General features: G+C 47.0%; 1 long non-coding RNA gene and 1 other non-coding gene across 2 annotated transcripts in view; both read right to left on the bottom strand.

Moving 5' to 3' along the window:
• Window positions 1-20,264, bottom strand: part of LOC145737435 (uncharacterized) — a 124,177-nt gene that overhangs the window by 101,113 nt on the left and 2,800 nt on the right. The window lies entirely within an intron of this gene.
• TRNAT-AGU (transfer RNA threonine (anticodon AGU)) lies at window positions 14,520-14,592 on the bottom strand. Its single transcript has one exon. It is a non-coding gene; the product is annotated as a tRNA-Thr (tRNA).

The raw sequence follows: 20,264 nt of genomic DNA, 5'->3' as shown, positions 1-20,264 counted from the left end.
CCCTCGCGAAAACCGTATTGTCTTTCGCTGACCGCGCCTGTTCTTTCCATCCAGTTTTTGAGTCTCGCATCAAGAATTTTGTCGAAAACCCGCCCGAAAGCCGGCAGCAAGCTAATCGGTCTGTAGCCACCCTTCGGCTTCGGGAGCCACACTACTTTTGCAACCTTCCAGATGCTCGGAAAATAACCTTGCTCCACACATTTTGTGTAAAGCCGCGCTAGCCTATCAGCCATGCCGTCATTTGCGGCCTTTAGCGCTTCATTCGGTATAGCGTCGCCCCCGCACGCTTTACCGTTTTTCATGGCCCGGACAGTTTCGCTAACCTCCAAGACCGTGATGGTTGCCACAGATGATGCCGTCGAATCGGCGCGGTCGCTCGCCACTTGTTTTTGCCACAGCTCAAGGTTTGCCAGTTCAGCCACGTCGCATTGCGGGTGGATGGTTTCCCATACAGGTAGGCCTTGAGGCCACTGCCTACTCCGCGGTGCTTTCGTGCAGAACGTTGATCCTGGTGCCGCAGGCGCCCGCAGGTGCAGCGCCCTGCCAGCCCTTCATTCGCCCTGTCTCTACAAATAGAAAATAAACCTGGTGCCTCGCCACTTGTTTTTGCCACAGCTCAAGGTTTGCCAGTTCAGCCACGTCGCATTGCGGGTGATATTTTGTAAGCAGATTCTCGTCGATGGTGTCCCTGTCTGTGGTGTATGTTGCGTCTTCACACCATATGCCAGTTTCCCCTTTTCCAGCGCTCAGCTTTCGCAGGGACTCCCACACCCTGCTCCAGCTCTCTTTTTCGCAAAGCGTGCTAATCATTTCTAATAACGCAGCCTGTTTTGCCTTCTTTACCAGGTTTTTGTACACGGTTCTGGCCGCCTTCCACGCCAGAGCTTTCGTGTGTCTGTTATCAGGATCTCTGGTGTTCTGGTATTCTTTCCTTTGCTTACGCGAGTCGGCCCTAGCTTTCGCTAACTCCGCGTTCCACCACGTGGTTTCGCCCTCCACGACTACTTTACGCGGGATGTTTTCCCTACACGCCTCGCTCATAACAGTCTGCAGCTTGACTGCCTCGATTTCCAGCTGAGTTCTGTCATCGAGTGGGCCCAAATGCCAATCGCGAAGTTTATCCTCGATGCGGCCCCAGTTTGCTCTAGCGTAATCGACCGCCCGGCTACTACGCTTTTTAATGCTGCCAATCTGCAAACTAAAAGAGATGTAGGCGTGGTCACTCAGACTTTCATCCTCGTGAACTACCCACATCCCGATATGACAGCCCCTGTACAGAGTCAGATCAACCCAGCTACTTCCCATTGGTCCAACGAATGTCGGTCCCGCAGACGGATCATTTCCCAGAAGTATGCCTTCCGAAGAGCAGTCGTCAATGATTTTCACCCCTCTGACGTCATCGCTATCTGCGCCCCACGCCATGTTCTTAGCGTTAAGGTCGCCGGCCAGCAAAAGTATCTTTGGCTTGGTACTTTGCAGGTCGTGAAAAACTGCGTTCCACTTACTTGCCTTTCCTGCTCCGGCTGGCTCATCGTACACATTTACGATATTTATTGTGCCCTTATCGCTTGGAATTGTGATCCATGTTATATTTCCGGTTGACCGGCTTTCATCGAGTGTGGCCGCTATGTCCGACTTCACCCAGGTGACGGTTTTCGATCTAAAATCCGTCCTGTGCCATTTCCAACCCTGCCACGCTACGGTTTTTGCGTACGGTTCTTGGATCATTACAATTTGAATGTCATTACTTTCTACCCAAACTCTCATTGCTGCCTCTGCTTCACGACCCCTGCCTGCGTTCCATTGAAGGATCTTAATATTAGCCATCGCTATACGTGTTTCGGCGCCTGGCTTCAGCTGCTGCTTTTCGCACGAACGGACACGCCATGCTTCGTGCCGTGTGCAACACGTCTTTCTTGTTCGCCTTTGTGCATGACGGACATTTTACGCTGGCGCTTTTACAGTCTTTGCCTTCATGAGCCTCTCCGCATCTGATACACAGCGGATCGTTGGTGCACTTTTGTGCTTTGTGACCAAACTGGCTGCATTTATAACAAACAGGAATGTCCAGGTACTCCTCGACCCTGTTCGAGACGAGCCCGATGTTGACTCTGCCCTTACGCATTAGCGCCTTAAAAACTGCTGGGTGAGTTTGGACGACTACGCTTTCCCTGTCTTCCCTTCTCGTCGGCCTTCTTGTGACCACCCTTTCCATGACCGATTGCAGTTTATAGGTCGTAATGACCCCTGCAACCGTATCGTCTTCAGCCAGCTCTTTGCTAATCTGCATATCGGACACGCCCTTTTCGCAGTTCAAAATGCGAAGCAGTGGCCAATCAGAACCAAGTACTCTTTTCTGCACCCTATTTTCCTCGCACGCTTTCGCTACCGCGTCGCGTTGTGCAACGTCTCTGCAAACAACTGCTATGTCCCCGTTGCGTGTTACTCGGATGTTTGTGAGTCCCTTAATGTTGTGCCTTTTTAGCAGTTCTTTCGCATCTGCCATCGGATTCTCACTGATCGACTTATCGACTATCACTTCCAGTTTTTTAAGGTGTTTCGGGGGAGTTTGCCATACTCTCACCTTTGCCACCTGCTCGTTTTTCCTAGCCGGGAGGCTGGGTTTTGTCGGCTTGGCTGGTCTTTTTGCCGCTACTTTAGCGTACGTCGATGTCGATTTACTGCCCTTGTCGGAATGCGAGTCAGTATCCGAAATTGCGCTGGAAGCTCCAGTCGCAGTTTCCATTACTTGGTCTTGCTGTGTTGCAGTGACCTTGTTATTGCGAGTCGATTTGGACTGCCTTTTCTTCATCGCTTCAAGGTTCTCCACTTTTGCTTTTTGCGGAGCGCTCGTCGATAGCTGCCCACATCCTCCTAAGTTCCCCTCTGATATCTTCAGAGCGGTCAAGCCTTTCCTCGACCCTTTTGAGCCTTAAATTTAAGTTTCTATTTTCCGCGACTTGCAGCAGATACTGTCGCAGCAATGCGCTGTGTTCTCTCTGGATCGTCGCGAGTTCCGACTGTATCGCGGTCAGACCCTCAGAGCATTGCGCTAAATCCTACACTCGGAAGGTCAGATTTCCACTTAGTAGTGGCCGCAGAGACCGTCTTGATGTTGCTCTCGATACGAGTGATTGCTTCGTCGACCCTGTTTTGATTTATTGAGCTTGACTCGTTGCGCCTTATTGGTTCGCTCACCTCGGAGGTCCCCTCGTACTCGCTAACGTAACTGCCCTTGGTTGCCAGCCCTTTGTTGGGTTGAACGCTTGTGCCCGAAGTTTTGCCTTTAATTGCTGAGACCGTGCCGACGCTCTTCGCGCCCTCACTATCCAGCCTAGGCCTGTCGCTCTTTCGTGTGCTGCCCAGCAGAGAACTTTGCATCCTCGCCAAGATGCTCGTCTTTGCTGGGTGGTCTCTGCCATGCCCCGAGGACGCGTCGGTTTCGCCCTGCTCTTCAACAGCGTTCGTGGCTGTAAGTATGCCCCAATTGCTTATAGGCGAGAGGAAATCCTCGCTCGCCGATTCCGACCCTGACTTTTCGGCCGTTTTCTGTCGCTCCAGCTCTTCTAAGGACTTGCTAAGAATTTCCTTGACGCTTTCCATACAGCCCGAAAGCTGTGCACCCACCTTAGCCTCAATGACATTTAAAGTCTCTCTTGCCCTCTTTGTTGGCGTTTTGCTTAGAGCCTTTTTAAGCTTCTGCATTTCTGCAGCGCCCGTAATGTCCAGCAGTGAGAGGTCTAGACCGTCTCTTTTTCTTTTCGAAGAGCCGATGTCGTGCTCGTCGTCGCTACTACATGCAGTTGCCGCCCCCATAATCCGTGCGGCAGCCGCTCGCGTTAGCGAGCGGACGGGATTCCCCGGAAACTCCGGGACCCGCCTGGGGAAAATCCATCATTTTTCTGTCCATATTGCATGTTTCTAAATGCCATTTTTAAAGAGGTTGGCCACTCTTTTGAGAAGGAGGGAATTTTTATGGGAATGCGGGGATTATTTTGGAAAAACGACCTTCCGAGCCCGAAACTCAGTTTGGTTGGGAGAAGGAAGAAAGCCGCTTAGCTACCGGGCACCTCGGGTTCGCCACACCCGTAACCACAATAGTGACCCCCTGCGGTTGCGTTTGCTTTCGAGACTGCCTCCCTAGTCGGACTGCCCCACTGGGCTTGGAGCTCCGACTCCCCGTGCATCTTTTGGTGTTTCTGAAGACCGCAAGCAGTCGAACAGAAACCTTCCCCCGGGAACCACGTTGAGGTAGATGCAGTCTTGGATTGCGGTCTACTTCAGTTGTGGGCCAACCCGCATGCTCATCGATTCTCTACTCCCGAAAAACGAGACACAAAAAAGGCGGACGATGACTCCGCACCCAAGCAAAGCCGCCGTCCGCCCCCATGACCGCTCCTCAGTTTCGAAAATCGAGTCATAAAAAAGGCGGACGACAACTCTGCCACATGCAGAGCTGGCATCCGCCAAAAATCGTCTGTTGGATTAGGGGGACTGCCGGGCGGTTCTCGGTGCCTTTCGACATTTTCACCACGCGACAAATCCTCCGTGAATCCGTCATCGACGTCGTGTAGGCCCACCCCATCAGAGAGTCGCAACCTCTCTCGTGCGAGCTTATCTACTCGCTCGCGAGACCCTCCCACGATATTGGCTGCAAGGCCCTCGGTCTGCCCATACCCCTGGAAGATCTTCATAGACATACCGAGAAAGGTTGAGCCACCTGACCCTTTTTAGGGCTTAAGCCGTGTCCATAACCCACCATCCTCACGAAACCACTCTCAAGGGAACCCACCAACCTCCACGTCTCCTAAAATTCCCGGGGAAAGCCGAACCCTGTTTCCTCTTCCTTTTCCTTCATTTTTTCCTCTTTCTCTTTTTTTTTAATCTTCTTTCTTTTTTTTTTTTTTTTTTTTTCTTTCCTCTTTTTTCCTTCTTTCATTCTTTTTGTCTTTTTCCCCCTCTCTTTTTTTCCATTATTTTTTCCCCTCTTTTTTTTTTTTAACTTCTTTTTTTTGTTTTGCCTTCTCTTTTTTTGTTTTCTTCCATTTTTTTTTTTTTTTTTTTTTTTTTTTTTATATCCTTTAACTTCTCCAAAATATACATTGATCTTAACCCTAACATCTTACTTATACTATTTACAATATCTACATCTAAACGTAATTTACAGATACCCTCTCGAGTCTGGTGGACCGGTTATTCCTCCCCCATGACCCCCTCCGCCCAATCATTCACTATGGCCACATTACCCAGGTCCGTCTTCCCCTCACGCCTTAACTGTACGGAGGCCCAGGCTATTCCTCTCTCTCTCATTTCCGTCCTCATCCTCACCCTATCATCCCTCTCACAGACATCAATCACATGCTCACTCGACTCAACCCCTCCACCGCACTCACATTCACCCGTTCCTTCCACCAACTTAAATCTCACCAAGTACTCCCCTAGGTTGCCGTGTCCTGTTAAGAGTTGGGCACCCTTAAAGGACAGCGGCAACCTATCCCTTCCAACCTCCTTACACACCTCATATACTCTTCTTCCCTTATCCGACTTATCCCACTCCTCCTGCCACTCCTTGTGTATCCACTCCTCCATTTCCTTCTTGACCCCCTTCCTATCCCAGAGTTCGCACTCCCCAAGGTCCTCCATCACCCCCCCTTCACTTGCCAACCTGTGAGCCACCTGGATCCCCTTATCCTTTCTTTCCACCCATTCAATCCCGATCTCCCATCCCCTCCGATTCAACTCCGCCGCTCGCCCCCTGATCCTCTCCACCACTCTGTGCAGGCTAAATTCCTGCACCATACCCCAGGCCGCCTGGCTGTCGGTGACTAACAAATATCCCCCCTTTTCACACTCACTCACCACATTCACCCCCTCCTCAATTGCCCTTAGTTCCGCCGTCGTGCTCCCTCTCTCCCGTCCATCAAACTTGACGACTTGCCTTCCCCTCTCCATCACCACCGCAATCCTCGTCAGTCCCTCCTTCGCACTGGCGTCCACCCATACTCTCCTGACCTCCATCACTCTCTCATTCATCCCTCTCCATACAACCCACCCTGGGTATGCCCTATCACTCTCCTTTGCTGCGTTATCCACTTTCTCTCTCTCCCTCTCACTCCGGAACCTCGCCGCTGCCTGAGCCCTCAGGTGCCATGGCGGACAGCCGCACAGCACCCTGAGCGCATCCGTGGCCACGGTGCGGTAGCACCTTACCGCAGCCAACAGAAACTTCCTCTCAGCAGCCGCGAGGTGCCTTTTTACCCTGCTATCCCTTCCCCTTATACCCCAAATCTCACCCCCGTATAGAGCCGCCGGTGTCCCCACACACTCCATAATCATCTTCACCTTACCCTTATCCACCCGTCCCTTATTCCTACACAACCCCGTTAATTTCGTCACTACTTCTCCTACTCTCGCCCTTATTCTCCTCGCATGCTCCACAAACAACCGTTTCCTGTCTACCCTCACCCCTAACAGGTCCATCCACTCGTCACACTGCACTCTCTCTACACCCACTCTAACTACCGGAGGTCGAATCCTACCTCCAAGTTCCATAAACATTGCTTTTGTTTTACCCTCATTGTACCTCATTCTACCCTTCTCCTCCCACTCTCTACACACATCCCACGTCTCCACTTCTTCTCAATCTCCTTTACAGACACCCCCGCGACCAGGACCACCTGGTCGTCGGCGAATGCCTGTCCATACACCCCCCCCCCCTTTCATCTTCTTTCACTACCTTCTCCAACCACTCATTCATACACACGAGCCACAGGGTTGGTCCAAGACTCGAACCCTGTGGGCATCCCCTTTCAACCTTTCTGCTAACTCTCCCACTCACCACCTCCCTATCGCACATGAAGTCCCAGGCGATCTCCCTGATCCGCCCTGAGACTCCATCCCTCCTCATTCTCTCGTCCACGTACGGCGGCCACGCCATGTTGAAGGCGTTCTTCAAGTCCAGCGCGACCGCCAGTACGTGCCATCCTCTCTCATGAAATCCATTCACTCTATCTAACACCTCCTTGAGGGCCTCCACCGTATTCTTCGACCTCCTAAACCCATACTGCCTACTACTCGTTCTCCCCTCCCTTTCATACCAATTCATCAACCTACCATTCACCAGTCTGTCCAAAATTTTTCCCAGCGTGGGTAGCAGGCTAATTGGCCTGTACCCTCCGCCAGGTTTTGGCAGCCACCTTAATCTACCCTTCTTCCACACCCTGGGAAATATCCCGTACTCCCAACACCTGTTAAAAATCCCACGCAAACCCTCCTTCCACTCCTCCCACACATGACTCATACATTCATTAGGAATTCGATCGTCGGCGCATGCCTTCTTTTTCTTCAAATTCCTAATGACCCTTTCAATCTCCCCTTCACCAAACTCTACATCATAACAATCACCCATGACCCCGCCGGCTCTATTTACCCTATACTGCCCCCTCTCCTCGCACTCCTCCTCATTCAGCCCAGGGTGATACTCACTTATGAGCTCATTATCCCACTCATTACCTTCACACAGCTCCCTTCCGTCTCTTGCCTTATATGTCCTTTCCCCTCTCTTGACTCCCCACTTGGCCACCATTTCCCAGATTTTGTCCCAACTGTTTTCCTCCGTAAGTTCCTCCATCTCTTTATTCCTTGCTTCCTTTTTCTTTCTACGAATTTCTTTTTTTAGTTCTCTCCTTTTCCCATAATACCTGGTCCTAAACTGTACTTCCTCGTCTTTCCCCTTATTGTTTTGATACAGCCTTCTTGCGAGCAGGACTTCCCTTTTCGTTGCCTCCAGTTCATCATCCCACCATTCATTCTCCTTTCTCTCATTCACCCTATACCTCCTAATACGTCAACACGCCTTCTTGCAGTATTCCTGCGCCCTCTCCGCCTCCCTCTCCGTGTCCTCCTTGCACTCAATCGTTCCCCATTCAAACCCCCTCAGACACTCTCGGAACCTCTCCCAGTCAGTACCCCCGAAATCGTATTCACACTTGCTGATTTCCCTTGAAATCAGCCTCCCCTTGACCCTGAACGTCACATACTTGTGATCGCTCAGGGTCTCCTCCTCTTCCACATTCCACTCGTCAACTTCCAACCCCCTTGCCCACGTCACATCCACCCAACTACACCCGTTCGCGCTTTCAAATGTTGGTCCTTTTGTCCCAACATTCTGAAGTTCCCATCCATACATCACTGCCATGTCTAACAACTCTTCTCCCCTTTCATCAGTATTCACTCCCCCCCATGCTTCATTCTTAGCGTTGAAGTCCCCGGCGATAAGCAGGGGCCCTTCCACCGCTCTCCACAGCCACTCCCTCTCTTTCATTCTTCTGTTAGTTCTCCCCAATGGTTCGTCATAAACCCCAAATACCCTTACCTCCCCCTCCCTTGTTCTCATAGTCACACTCACCACATTCTCGCTCGACTCACTCTCTATCTGCCACGCGCAGACTTCACTCTTGGTCCAGATTGCGGCCTTGCCGTCTTTCTGGCCATACCTTTTATACCCCTTCCACTCTGTCTCTTTCTTCCAAGGTTCCGCCACAATCACCACATCCACACCCCTCTCCTCTACAAACCTCCTCATTTGCAGAGTCGCCTCTCTCCCTCTCCCCACGTTCGTTTGTAGAAACGACACCGCCATTAGTAGGCCGTGTTGTTCCTCCTTCGCTCCCACTGCCTCGCATAGACCGGACACTGCCTGTCATTCGCCGCGTGCCTACGTCGTTCCCTCTCCACCCCCAGCCTCCTACAGTTTGGACAATCCCACTCGCGCTCGTATCCTCTCCCCTGATGTTCTCCCCCACATTTATAGCAACATTCAGCATCCTTGCAGTCCTTCCCGATATGTCCAAATCTACTACACCTAAAGCAGACTGTTATCTCCGTACACTCTTTAACATACACCCATACAACGTCCAGGGAAATCCTGCCCGCCTTTGCGATCCTCTTAAATGTCTCCCCTCTGAACTGTACCACTATATTTTCCTTATACTCGCTCCTGCATGGCCTTCTGTATAGTACCCTCACCCCCCTCATGCACTCATCCATACTCACACCCCCCCACAGATCCCTATTGCCTTCATAAATCCCCCTTACCAGCGCCTCATCCGAGTACCCCTTCTCCACTCCAGTCAGCTTTAACCTAGGCATAACCCCTCTGCCGAACCCATCCTGAAACCATCTGCACCCTCAAACTCCCTCTTAGCCTTTTCACATTCTTCTTCGGTGTCGAAGACCGCCACCACCTTGCCCTCTACCACCTCGCGCACCATTCTTGCCCCCTTCACCCCAGATCTTCCTATCACACCCCTCACCTCCTGTAACAACTGCTGTCCCTTCAGCTCCCCTTTTCCTACCTTCAATTCAACCCCCCTCTTCTCTGCTCTTGGTGGCGTCCTCCAGGGTTCCCCCTGACGATTCTCCTTCTGTCCCCTTTTCTCAACGATTGCCTCCGCGTACGTCTTCTTCTTCCTCCTCCTAGCCTCTTCCCACCCTTCTTCTGCTACACTCCCTCCCTCTTCAGTATCCGTCGTCACCATAGGTATCCTCATCTCCCTCACAACGGGCCTTTTTCTTATCGCCCCCTCCCTTCTCGCCATATCTACATCAACCAAACTCGCACTGTCCGACTCATAACCCAACCCCATTCGCGCCTCATTCACTCTACTCTTTCTCACCCCTGTTGTACTCTTTGGTTTCTGTCTGTCCTCGCTTGCCCCTGCCTTTGTTCCTGCTTCTTCGTATTCACTCTTCCAATTATTGTTTTTTGCCATTATCTCCTCCAGCCTCTGCCATGTCCTTTCTGCCACCTCGCCATCTCTCTCTCTTCTTTCTAGCTCCTTCCCTGCCTTCTCCGCCTCCTTCCGCAACCTCCCGTTTTCGACCTTCAACCACTCACACCTTTCTTTCAACACCGCACTCTCTTCTCGGACCTCCGCCAGTTCCTTTTCCTTTCTATTGAACCTCGCGCTAATCTCATGCATGGTTTTCATTACGTTGGCCATGTCCCCCAAATTAAATTTAATTTTACCCTTCTTAACAACCCCGGTTTGCTTAATCACCGCCTCCACCAGACTCTCAAAGGCAACTTTCTTTAAAGTGTTTTTCTCCCACCCCTCTTTACGCCCCATCGGAGTTTGAAATTCTTGCTCATCCTCCTCTACATCCAACTCATCCGAACTAATTACATCCTCTATTTCTATTTCCGTTTCCTTTTCCTCTCCTAACTGTTTTGCTGACATTTCTTTCTCTACTATTCCTACTGCTATCTCTACCGACCTTTCCATTACTTCCTTCATGTATTCGTTTGGTGACCTCCTAACTTTAGAGCTCCTGTTAAACGCCGCTTGTCTTATACGCTCCTCCCTATCTAATTCCTCTTTTGTTTTACCCTCGTCTTCCTCCCTTTTCCTTTTTTCCCTCTCTACTTCCCTCTCGCTATCTCTACTTCTTTCCATTTCTTTTTCTTTCGCTTTTTCCCTTTCTTTTTCCTTTTCCCTACTTAGCATTTTTTGAAGTGCCCTAATTTTAATTAGAACTTAAACTAAATTTTACAATTTACAATTATTTCTAATTCTATAATTTACAATTTTATTCCTCCACTTATATAAATTCACACTTTTTGTGGCCAATTTACACTCGCAGCCTAATTGCAAATTTTTTTTTTTTTACAAATTAAAGCTCAGGTCCCGGGCTGTACGCTCCCACTCACTGCGCAGGCCTATCGCCTCCGCGCATGCGTCTTTAACACGAAAAACTGTTTTATTGTCTTGATCTACCTGTGATGACCCCAAGAACAAAATGTATACAACTGCGCAGCGGTAGAACCTACTGCGCATGCCCAAATATACAGAAAACGAACTGACCCCCCCAAACGCTGCTACTCAATGTCCGTAACGTAATTTACACTTCTGCGCATAAGCAGGACCTACTGCGCACGACGAAAACCGTCAAAAACCCGCTGACACTTATGATCGATTCTCCTTAACCTCAATAACAAAATGTATACAACTGCGCAGCGGTAGAACCTAATGCGCATGCCCAAATATACAAAAACGAACTGACCCCCCCAAACGTTGCTACTCAATGTCCGTAACGTAATCTACACCTCTGCGCATAAGCAGGACCTACTGCGCATGACAAAAACCGTCAAAAACCAGCTGACACTTATGATCGATTCTCCTTAACCTCGGTAACAAAATGTATGCAACTGCGCAGAAGTATAACCTACTGCGCATGCCAAAAAGTACTAAAAACAAACTAACACTTCTAACCGATACCTATCCACACTCCTAACATTAATTGGGCCACTGCGCAGAGCCAAGTCCTTTGCGCATGCGTGTTCCGCCCTAAAAACTATTTAGGCCCTAAAAAGTCTTCTATACCTTATCCACTGGTGACTTAACCTATTTTGATTGACCTAAGTATAAAATTGTGCCCGTTATTCACAAAAAACAATTTTCTCAAAAATCCATAGAAGCCCCCACCCCTTTTATGCCCTCGTGCAAAATCAGCGCTCCACGAAGCCGTTTGTCCCCCAAAATCCACTAGCGATTATTTCAACCCCCCCAAAAGATTTTACACCCCAAAACACCCTTAAGTCCAGAAATTCAACCCTCAATGCTGCCCCGTTAAAAAGTTATACTGAATCCCACTTTACGTGCCCTCAGTTTAAAAATTTCAAAATTTCTTCCAAGTCCCGCAAATCGCAAATTAATTACAAGTCCCCAATTTAAATGTCCCGAACACCGCACTTTATGCCAAGTCGATTAACGTTCCGACAAAATAACGTATCGTTAAATCCAACCCGTACCAGGAATACAGGAGTAATCCTTAAGAAGTTTCTCGCCTACTCGCCGCTCCAATTCACTCTAATGTCGTCCGAAAACCGCCCACCGCCAATCAAACCAGACCCAAACTGACTCCTCCCAAACGACACGAAATAAAATGGCGCCCGAGCCGCTATTCGGAAGTATAGCTCCGCCCAAAACCAGGGTTGTCCACTTTTGCACTGGTATACTATACCAGTAGATACCCGATTGCCCGACCGGATCTTCTGCGCTCCTAATACTTAGGATTCAGAAGTCGCGTCTTTTCCGTGGTATCTCGCGGTTCCTCGCGGTCCCGCGGATCTCTTCGGATGCGTGTTTGCCAAAGAGGACCCTCAGTGACGTTTCAGCCCAACAAATCGACCAAACACCAAAAAAATATCTTCCTACTTACAATTTGTCGCCGGTGTCCGTTTTAAGGTTGTGTTTTATCTCTCTCGCACACACTATTAATAATTTTTGTAAAAATTACCAACTTTTCACTCCCGTTTTCACTGGGAAAACGCCGGATTTTTCGTTACGCACCGACTAATTTGCCCAAAGGGCTACTAAATTCACCCCGAGCAAGACCAAAAAGCACGTTCTAATTATGATTTTCACTGGTTTTCCACAAATTTCACAATTTCCGCCACTGACAGCTTTTCCGCTCCCCGAAAGTCGCGAAGAAACTTTCACTACTCCCGTACACACCCGATTTTTCGTTAATCCAAATTCAAAGTCCGTTCCAAAAGCCAAAAAGTCCGTTTTCAAAAACACCCAAATTACAATCCAAAAACACGTCCGTACAGTTCGAAAGCTGAACCGAAGTGTGTGTCATCGACGTCGTGTAGGCCCACCCCATCAGAGAGTCGCAACCTCTCTCGTGCGAGCTTATCTACTCGCTCGCGAGACCCTCCCACGATATTGGCTGCAAGGCCCTCGGTCTGCCCATACCCCTGGAAGATCTTCATAGACAGTGCCGCCTGCAGATACTGCAGAACCTCCGGGTTCAGCGACGCGCCGCCGCATAGCGAGCAGTCTAGGGCGCCGCCGAACTCCCGCCGCACCTTGTTGAAGATTAGCATGTCCAGCAGCCAGTTCTTGTACACTGCCGCCAAATCTTGAACCTTATTCCCACGTTAAACAGCGTCCGGATGAACATATTGCGGCTCGCGATCGAGGCCTTGATTTTCTCCATAAATAAATTCAGCACGTGCGGCACGGTCACCAGGAACGTAGGCTTCGCAACCTTCATGTCCATCTGCAGCAGCTTCGGATTCCCGCTGTAGAAGACGACCTGCGCGCGCAGCGACCAGGCAATCCCGAAGCAAATGCGCTCGAGCACGTGGGGCAGCGGAAGGTACGAGAGGTAGATGCACTCCTTGTCGAGCAGGACGTAGTTCCTCGGGTCCTTGTTCCTGCTGAAGCTGGAGATCGCTGCGATAAAGTTGCAGTGCGTGAGGATAACCCCCTTCGGGACGCCAGACGTCCCGCTCGTGTAGCAGATGGTCGCGATGTCCCCAGGGGACGGCTCGGCGCGCGTCGGCTGCCGCTCCTCGCCGCTGAGGATGGTCTCCAGCGAGTAGGCCTTGATTCCGATCTTCCCGTAGCGCTCCACCAGATCCTCGCAGTCGTCCATCAGTATCACATGTTTTATCTTATGGGGGTCCCCGTTCAACACGTTCTCGAGCAGAGACCGTCCCTTCTCCGTCGAGGTGATGACAACCGAGATCTCCGTCTCCGACAAAATGAAGCTCAGCGCCTCGGAGGGGAAGGTGGAGTAGATCGGGCAGTTGCTGCAGTTGGCCAAGTACGTGGCGTACTCGGCAATGACCCACTCCGTTCGGTTCACGGAGTATAGGCCCACGATGTCGCCGTCGGATGTCATGCCCTCCAGGAAAACCGCCAGCTTCAGCGCATCACTGTACACCTCGCCAAACGTTTTGTAGACTATGGCCCCGCTTTTTATAGTCCCGAGGAACGGGCGGATGGCGCAGTCCCTGGCCTTGTTCTGGAGCAGCTGCAGCAGCGTCCGCGAGCCGTCCAGCGTTTCTGGCTCACCCTCGCGGTGGTCCTTGTTCATAAAGACTCCGTCCTTCACAACCACGCGGCGATCCATGGGGGTCGATTCGATATGTTTAATTTCATAAAAAAATTTCAAAACCTTGGCGCCTCCTCGCTGCCGGCTGGATTTTCCAGGCCGTACTGGCCTGTGGGCCCGGGTGCTCCTGCTCTGTCTACAGGGGCATGGCCAGCGGCGCAGACGCACGCTTTCCAACAAACAGTAGCCGTTCTGCAGGAGCATCTATGCCCCGCTGGCATGGGCCGCGGATCGCACTCCATCGCGGGCCCGGAAAAATATGGCTCCACAGGCCTCTTACTCTTCACGGTATGCTGGCTCGGTACTAAATATGCAAGATGCGCATAAAGCCTGAAAATATTTAGTTAGACTGCATTCTGGGCAGATTATTTGGTGCATAGGAGTGGTGCAAGATGCCTTCGCTCCACTTGAGATGGGCATTTTGCTCGTGCCCCAAGCGCGCCATGTGAAGCCATCCGCGGCGCGAGCGGCACCTTGTCCACCCCGCCAGGAAGTCTCCCCTCCTGCAGCGGCGATGCACCGGTCCAGTGCGGAACCGCAGGAGGCACGGCGTCCACGGCGAGGCCATGCTAGGGCCCGCCACCCTGCAGGACTGTGCAAAGCGCAAAAGAAGCCACCACCGGGATTCGAACACGAGACCTTCTGTTTACTAAACAGACGCTCTAACCACTGAGCTATGGCGGCTTACTCCCGTGAGTAATATGCAATACGATATGACGGGGCATGACGCGCTCGCGGAACTGCGCAGGCAAAACTTTGCCCATAGACCATGGCGATGACTGGGCTTGCTGTCAGGCCGTTGATTAGAACGGGCAGCGGTGTCTTCTGCCACATGCTCGAGATCGGCGGCACCAAAATAGTGCTTGACTGCGGACTGAATGACGACTTTGACTATGCCATGTACGATGGCTGCGCTGGGGCCGTTCGGGATTGCAGACTGCATACTGATAACCTCGTTCAGCATCCAGCACATCGGGGCTCTCGGACTGTTTCTCGAGAAGCCCGCCTACTGTGCTGTCCCCACCACGGTGCTCGGGCAGATTGTGCTGCGCGATTGCGCGGAGAAGTACAGGGCGCTGTACGGCAAGGACGTCCTGTCCGAGATAAACCCCATCCAGATCAAGTTCTCACAGCCCTTCAAGATCAAGGATGTGGAGAACTCCGCGTACAACGCGGGATACTGCCCAGGGAACAGTGTGTTCAGGGTGTCCTTCGGGCTGCAGTCCGTCCTCATCGGATACAACCTGAACCAGCGCAGAGTTAATTACTTGGATGGCCTCAGTGTGGAGGCGCTGCAGGGCGCCGCAGTCCTGGTCACAAATAGCGCATACAGCCGGGTGCCGCCGTACACGGTCAAGAGCCGCGACGACCTGCTGCGCCAGGGGATCCAGGCGTGCCGGGGCAAGGTGTTCATCGTGGTCAGGTTTGTGGGCCTAATTGAGCTGCTGTCGGTCATTGCGAAGGAGAAGATAATAGTCGTGTCGCGGCACGGCCGGCTGTTTGTGGACAGGCTGAAGTCGATGGTGGAGTGGGCCGGAGCACGGGCCAACGATATTTTTGCCGAGCTCAAGCTGGACTTTGGGAGGATCGAGGACATCCGCAACCACAGTGTGGTCGTCATTGTCACGGAGAGCCTACATACCAGCTATCTGGGGTCTGTTCTGGATAAATACAACGCGCCAGAGAATCTTCTCCTCCTGATTGACCGGGACCCGTCAGGGCTGCGCTTTGAGTCGCTGCCCGTGTGCACATTCCACTACTCCGTGAAGAAGATCGAGGCTGCGGAAGAGAAGGCTGCGGAGCCCGAAAACAGCGAGGCGGAGGGCGAGGACGAAAATGCACACTGGACAAAGTTCAAAAGTGCCCTTTTTGTGCAGCGCCTGGACAGCCAGTTTCCGTATGCCCCGCGCAAGGTTTACACGAACGACTATGGGTTCAATATGATTGAAATGCAGTATCATGTGCGGACAAATTAATCCAATTTTTTCAATTCTTTGGAATTCCTCAACAAATTATATCAGATAACGGATCTGAATTTTAGAATGAAGTAGTGAAAGGACTACTAGAAGCTCATAATATTCAAATACATTTTACCACTCCCTATCATCATGAGTCAAATTCTCCAATTCAAAGGTTGCATTCGACTTTAATTGAGCAATTCGAATCTTAAAAGAAACTGATCCCAACTCTGACGTAACAAGGTTAATGCCATACGCTGTAATTGCTTACAACAGCACAATCCACAGTAAAACACAGTTCACACCATTTGAACTTGTCCTAGGTCATACTGATCGAGATCCCATGAACTTGATACCATCTCACGTTTATACAGATTATATTAACAACCATAAAAATAATACGCAAATCCTGTACGAAACTGTTGCTGAAAAATCAAGACAAGTAAAAGAGAAAGTAATTGACAAAATTAATGAAAAACGATCTAATGAAGATTTAATTATAGGTTGCCAAATTTATAATGTCACGAAGGATAATAAATCAAATTTATTACTTGAACGGAAACATTAAAAAATGTTTATATTACTTGAGCGGAAACATTAAAATTCTGGAATGCGGTCGGAGTGCAACTGCAATTAAGATGCATTTGCTGAATTGCGAAATAATGTACCGATGGTCGAAGGTCGTCACGAGTTGTCGGCTAGACGAGGCCAGGTCTGGGAGTTTTGATTGGTGGAATCAGTGTCTGGAATGCTATAAAAAAGAGGTTGCACCCTAGAGAGGGGTTCAGTTCAGTTCAATTCAATCAGTTCACTCCAATCAATCCAGTTTTGCTGTGCACCACGTCGGAGAAGGCAGTACCTCCGGGCCAGAAGACTCCGCTCACGCCACAGAATGTAGTCGTCCTGAATTCTGCAACCCGCACCGGGTTTACAAATTAATTAAATAGTAAACCATCTCTTAAACTATAATAAATCGCAAGTGCCAAACCCTCCACGAAGCTGCCCTCATAATTGTTTTACAAATGTAAGTACAGATTTGTTATTGTAATATTTTGTGCATGTAAAAGGTATTGTTTAAAGTGTTACTTTGGGAATTATGTTGAAGGTTTTATTCCGATTCACCAAGTTGATAAACCAACCATTTTGTCAATTAGTTTTAACTATTATTTAGTTATTAAATTATATTTTTCTACCAAGTGGTTTGATTCTACCTCTGAAACAAGATCTCGGTAAAGGCGTTTATTAAAGTAATAAACGCACGTCTCGTTTAACTTGTTGGGCCAAAAGGGCTTTTCAATTTAAACGTGACATTTGGTGGAGGTGCCGATTTTGTGTCAGAATGACATTTGGTAGAATTGTTTCAAGTAGATGAAAAACACTGCTAAAAAAAAAGTGAATTTTTAAACCAGAAAAAATATTTTTGATTTTTCTTATCGTGAATGAAAATTACCTCTTTAAAACAAAAAAATATATTTTTCTTTTTGCATAATTAATTTTGTCCTACAATGTCATTTTGAATATTTGTTTGCTAAATTGTTAAAAGCAAGTCAGTATTACTGAAACGATCGTGTCTTATGTTAAAAAAGTCAAGAAATTAATGGCTAATATAACTTTACGTACAGCACTGGCCGAACAAAAAGCCCCGGCCATCCCTAAATTTACGTGTCCACCTACGTTTAATCCATCAAGTGATTGCCCCATTACATTTTTAAATAAATATGAAAAGTCCGCAAGATTAAACAACTGGACTTATTCTTTAAAGATTTCATATTTTAATAATTATTTGGACGGACCAGCACAAGTTTGGTATCAAAAATATGTAAATGATCCAAAAAATGTTTTGAATACTTGGGCAATATTTCGAACAGATTTTCTAAAAGAATTCGCAGGTGACCAACCATTTCGTAAACTGAAATTTAGATTAAACACGCGTAAACATCGGGACAATGAAGACATTAAAACTTATTATTATGACTTACTTACCTTGGCAAATGAAATTAACCCAGACATGTCTTTTGAAACTTTTAGAGATTATTTTGAAAACGGTTTAAATCCGTCGTGTTTTGAAATGTATTATTTGCTAAGCTCTAATAATAAAAATTTGAGTGATTTAAACCAACTAGTCTTGAAAATAAGTGATATTAAAGAGCGTGTATTATTTAATCAAATGAATCGGCAAAGTAAATTTTACATTTCGGACGGAATGAATTTTCGGTCTCGTAATGATCGGTTGAAAAACAAATTTGACAAATACAGTACTAATCGTACTTGGCCAAATAAGTATTGTAAAAATTGTGAATTTCAGTCGAACAATTATTGTGGAAATAATAATTACAAAGGGACCAAGTTAAAGAAAAATGATTTCTACTATCAAAATGTGTCACGAGAAAAGCAAAATTATTCTAGGCTTGATCAAAATCGAGGTATAAGAAATAGTAATACCAGAAATAATTATTCATCAAAATGTAAAAATTTTAATCGAGGTAGCAACAAGTTTTACAATTTTGGACAAAATAAGAATTTTTCTTCACATCAGAATCCTAGTGAATGTGAAAACTCAATGTTAAGTGTCGATGAAGTTGCTCTAAACTCGACAAACAGTAAAGATAGCAATTTATTGTCAATCAAAGCTTCAATAAATAACGAAGACAATTTGTTTGATGTAATTTTAGATACAGGATGTGAACCAAATTTAATTGATTTAAATCTTATAACTAACATGTCTTTATCATCAGAGAAAATCCAATTAACTTCAGTAGGAGGTTATACTGTTAACCCAATAGGTACTTCAAAAATAACTCTAAAAATTAACAACATAAAGTTGGAGGTTGAAGCATTAGTAGTGAAAAACCTTTCTAAACCTTTAATTCTGGGACATAATTTTCTATCAAATTTTAACGCAATAATTGATAACAATAAAAATATTTTGAGTTTTTCAACAAACAACAACGATAAAGTAACAGTTAATCTCGATCGACCTGATTTAGATGTTACATCTAAAAACCAAGTTCAGAAAGAGTATCTAATGGGTGTAGAAATTTTGACGTCGAAAAAACAGTAAAACCTGTAATAAAATTAAAAGTTGCTCGGAAGTATATTGTAAAACCAAATACGCAAATAATGTTAAGATTGAAAACCGCGAATAATGTGCCTGATTTAACGAAATGCAATTTTATTAAAAGAGACAGTTATTTATGTCCAAGAAATCTGTGTGTAGGCACACCATGTTTGCAAAATGGGCACAATTTATACATTAAAATTGTCAATAAGGGATTTAGAACAGTTCCTATTTTAAGGCATTCTGTTATAGGTAAATTCGACGTTAATGAATCAATCAATACAAATACGACAAAGGATTCAATGTTTTGCATTTCAGAAAAACGGAAATCAAAAACTGCTAATAAGTTTCAGTCCGATTTTCTTATTCAATCGAAAATGTTACATCCTAATTTACAGACAAGTAACATAAATGAAATCGATAATATTGATTATCGAAGAAAAGTTGCGATGTTTAAATCAACTCGTAAAACTTCACACCAAAATAGAGACACAGCCGACCAAGTCGAATTAAAAAATGTAATATTCCCTGTATCCCAATTTTGTGGATTACAATATTCAAAGCAAAATGTGTGCTTTTAGCATTTCTATTTAGTAGAAGTTTGTATAAAAGTTAAGCTGAAAAATCAAATATTTTGAGGAAAAAAAAAATGAATTTTACATACTGCAGCATGCTATTAAATTAATTTTTACATGACTTCTAAATCAGAAGTAAAAAATAAAATCCACACTGTAAAACAGCGGATTGTGTTATTTCGATGTCGAGGTCAAGCATTCCCGATAACGACAAAAAATGTGCCGATGCGCTAAATGAAACTTCTAATTGTCGACAAATAATTTTTTACTTATTATGTGTAGGTACCAGCTTTAAATAAAAGCATAGTGCAGAGTTAAAGAGGATTTCGATATGTTTCCATCGTTTGAAAACGAACAGTACATAAAAAAAATGTTGCATTGGTTAGTAATAATTAAATTTTATTTTACTGTGGAAAAAATGACAACTGATTTAAAAAGTGACTCAAGTTTTTTTTTAATACAAATGGAAAATCATACATTTGTAATAAAGTATTTCTGAAGTGATATTTAACACATTCAACAGACATACTGCTCGAATGAGACGACAAGACCCACACATCATGATAATGTGACTTTATTTTTAATTTATTTCAGCTGAATTTTATTACGTTAAATAATTAAGGTGAAAAACGCTAGCTGAGCGTAATACCTTATTATGTAAGTGGCACATAGAGTTTGTTTCTTTAACCGACCCATTGTAATGAGTTTTATGAATAATAAAGTTTCAACTTACATGCAGTTGAACTATTTTTGGTGCATCTGTAC

The sequence above is a fragment of the Ips typographus genome, linkage group LG14 (assembly GCF_016097725.1).
Source record: "Ips typographus isolate SLU linkage group LG14, UJ_Ityp_2.0, whole genome shotgun sequence".
Taxonomy (NCBI): domain Eukaryota; kingdom Metazoa; phylum Arthropoda; class Insecta; order Coleoptera; family Curculionidae; genus Ips; species Ips typographus.
Note: the sequence above shows the minus strand (reverse complement) of the source record. Positions and strands in the feature narration are given on the sequence as shown.